Source organism: Loxodonta africana, chromosome 15 (genome assembly GCF_030014295.1).
Source record: "Loxodonta africana isolate mLoxAfr1 chromosome 15, mLoxAfr1.hap2, whole genome shotgun sequence".
NCBI lineage: Eukaryota > Metazoa > Chordata > Mammalia > Proboscidea > Elephantidae > Loxodonta > Loxodonta africana.
The window spans coordinates 1892380-1896492 of NC_087356.1; positions in this window are offsets into that span (position 1 = coordinate 1892380).

The window sequence follows — 4113 nt, forward strand, 5'->3', positions numbered from 1 at the left end:
CCGCCTGAAGGTCCATCCTGAATATTCATGATGAATTTGCATCTCCTTGTCTGCTCTCTGTAAAAGCCCACCTCCCCAAGCTGCCTGTGAGCAGTCTTGGAGGCAGCAGCCCCGGTTGCTCCTTTCCTTTCTGACCTTCCACCTCGGCCTCTTGTTTATTGGCTGTAACAAGTCACGCAGAGCAAAACCTGGGGCTTTCACCCAGCAACAGTGAGAGCGGATTGCCCCAGGGCCCAGGCAGGGTTCCCAGGGTGTAGTCTCATGGGGCCTAGCACCTGCCAGGTCATGGAGCCAGCTCTCTGCACTCCGGGTCAAAGTCCCTTTGAAACATCTCCCCTGGAGGCATGCGTGCACCCCGCCCCCACCCCATCCTGGCTCCTTCTCCAGCCCCTTTCCTCTCCAGAACTCCTTTGGCCATGTCCTGATTCCAGGGAAAGAGCAAATTAAGCTGAGCAGCTTGTTTTCCCAGTTTTGAAAAACCACCAAATAAGTAAAAGTTCCAGAAACTAAAAATAAGGCCCCAAAACACAGGCATCAGTCAGTCCCTGCCAGCCCACTGCCAGCCAACCAGCATTACAAAATCTTCAAGGTCCCCGCTTGGTTGGCAAGCGTTCCCAGCCCTGAGTAGAACTTTGTCCCAGGCAGAGCAAGGGAGGAGAGCCTGGTCTTGGCTTTGTGCCGCAGCCTAACTTCCCAGTGTCGATCGTGTGGGACAACCATCAAGGCACTGGGGGAAGGGGCATCTTCTCTCCAGCTCATGTCCATCCGCGGGGGGCCTCCCTGGCACATTACTCCTATTCACTCACTCACTCATTCACTCACAAACAAAACAAAACCATGCACCCGACACTGTGTCAGGGTCTGGGGGTGAAATAGCAGAATATTTGCAAAACTTTTCCTGGTGGAGCCTATAATTTCTTGGAGAAAAGCAAAATAACCTGTTGCTATCTAGTCGATTCTGACTCACAGTGAACCTGTAAGACACAGTATAACTGCCCCACAGGGTTTCCAAGGCTGTGAATCTTTACAGAAGCCAACTCCGACGCCCACATCTGCCGTGGAGCTGCTGTTGGGTTTGAACCGCTAACCTTTCCGTTAGCAGCCAAGGGCTTAACCACTGTGCCACCGAAAACCAAGCCCAGTGTGACTAGAAAGGAGCAGTGTGAAGAACTGGGATTGTAACCGAACGCCATTCGGGTTCTTGTCCTGTCTTATTAGCCGATTGAAATAAGATGGACACTGATTGCAACGGAAACAGAAAGTGGCAAGTTTATTGTCTGCACATACAAGGAGCACGTGGAGTCTAGTGACCTTAAGGCCATGTGCTCGCTGACTAAGGGGGCTGAGGAGCTTTTTGTTTCCAATGGCGTCAGGGGGTTGGGTTTGGTACCCGGAATTTTCTGCCTTTAGCCCTCCCATGCCTACATTTGGGGTTGGGCGGGGGAGTCAGTTGAAGGATGTGATTTCAATCTGCGCGTGCTTCAAGGTGTAACTAGGGCTAGTCAGTGGACGGAGCCACTACCTGCTGCGACTTCCTGCTCAAAACAAGCTTGTGGTTAGCGAGACAAAGAGAGGGGGGAAGGGGTGTTAACTGGGGTTTTCAATATGGCTGAGCAGCCTGTTTCAGGATGAACGGGGTGGCAGAATCAGGAAACGTTTTACCTTGAGGTAAGCCTATTCTCAGGAAGGGCTGGTAAGGAGGAGTTACATGCTGGCTCAGGCTGCGGATGGGTCAAAGCTCAAGGACCTGGGGGAAGGAGAGAATCTTAACCAAAATTTGGTTGACAAGCATTTTGTTCTGATTGATCGGGGGGACAAGCAGTTCAGCTAGTCATTTATGAGGCAAAGAACGAGAATTTGGGGGAGCTGTGTCTGGCCTTGCCATAGATAAACAAGAGGTGCCCCCAGGAGTCTTATCCAATGCCTATGGGGAAGGTTGGTTCTTTGCAGTAGATTGTTTCCCAGAACACAAAGGGGAGGAGGAGGGTCTTGATCTTCAGTGTTTTCCAGGAGCACATTGTGGCTCAGGTAAAATTCAACATTGTCAATACCCAGGAGCGAAATGCATAAGTAGTTGTACTATTTCACAATCCCATAGCCATAGTACAAGCGTTCTAGTTCCTCCACATCCTTGACACCACTTGGTGTATCAGTCTTTTTAGCCAGTCTACTACGTGTGCTGTCGTGTGCTGTGTCATTTGCATATTACACGTTGTTAATGAGTCTTCCTCCAATCCTGACGCTGTGTTCCTCATATAGTCTGGCTTCTCAGATTATTCGTTCGGGATAAAGACTGAATAAGTTAAGTGAAAGGATATAGCCCTGCTGCAGACCTTTTCCAATTTTGAACCACGGATTACCCCCTTCTTCTGTTCGAATGACTGCTTCTTGATTCATATACAGTTTCCACATAAGCACAATTAAGTGTTCTGAAATTTCCATTCTTTGCAACACTATCTGTCATTTGCTATGATACATACAGTTGAATGCCTTTGCATGGTGGGTAAAACACAAATGAACACGTTTCTGGTATTCTTTGCTTTTGGCCAAGATCCATCTGACAACAGCAATGATATCCCTCGTTCTATGTCCTCTTCTCCCACGTGTCTGTCAGTTTGTCGTACTGTGGGGGCTTGCTTGTTGCTGTGATGCTGGAAGCTATGCCACTGGTATTCAGATACTAGCAGGGTCACCCATGGAGGACAGGTTTCTGCTGAGCTTCCAGACTAAGACAGACTAGGAAGAAGGACCCAGCAGTCTACTTCTGAAAAGAATTAGCCAGTGAAAACCTTATGAATAGCAGCAGAACATTGTCTGATACAGTCTGGAAGATGAGCCCCTCAGGTTGGAAGGCAGGCACCCAAAAGATGACTGAGGAAGAGCCGCCCGCTCAAAGCAGAGTCAACCCTAATGACGTGGTTGGAGTAAAGCTTTCAGGACCTTCATTTGCTGATCTGGCGTGACTCAAAATGCGAAGAAACAGCTACAAACATCCACTAATAATTGGAACCTGGAATGTATGAAGTATGAATCTAGGAAAATTGGAAATCATAAAAAATGAAATGAAACGCATAAACATTGATATACTAGGCATTAGTGAGCTGAAATGGACTGGTGCTGGCCATTTTGACTCAGATAATCATATGGTCTACTTTGCTGAGAATGACAACTCACAGAGGAATGCTGTTTCATTCATCATCAAAAAGAACATTACAAGATCTAGCCTGAGTACAACGCTGTCAGTGATAGAATAATATCCACCCGCCTACAAGGAAGACCTGTTAATACGACTATTATTCAAATTTACCCACCAACCACTAAGGCCAAAGTTGAAGAAATTGAAGATTTTTATCAGCTTCTGCAGTCTGAAATTGATCGAACATGCAATCAGGACGCATTGATAATTACTTGTTGATTGGAATGAGAAAGTTGGAAACAAAGAAGGATCAGTAGTTGGAAAATATGGCCTTGGTGACAGAAACAATGCCAGAGATCCAATGATAGAATTTTGTAAGACCAACAACTTCATTGCAAATACCTTTTTTTTTACCAACACAAACGGCGACTATACAAATGGACCTCACAAGGTGGAATACACATGAATAAAATCGACTACATCTGCAGAAAGAGACTATGGAAAAGCTCAGTATCATCAGTCAGAACAAAGCCAGGGGCCAACTGTGCAACAGACCATCAATTGCTCTTATGCAAGTTCAAGCTCAAATGGAAGAAAATCAGAGCAAGTCCACGAGAGCCAAAGTATGACTTTGAGTATATCCCACCTGAATTTAGAGACCATCTCAAGAATAGATTTGATGCATTGAATATTAATGACTGAAGACCAGATGAGTTGTGCAAGGACATCATATATGAGGAAAGCAAGAGGTCTTTGAAAAGACAAGAAAGAAAAAAAAGACCAAGATGGATGTCAGAGGAGACTCTGAAACTTGCTCTCGAAAGTTGAGCAGCTAAAGCAAAAGGAAGAAATAATGAAGAAAGAGAACTGAACAGAAGATTTCAAAGGGTGGCTTGAGAAGACAAAGTATTATAATGACATGTGCTAAGACCTGGAGATAGAAAACAAAAAGGGAAAAACACACTTGACATTTCTCA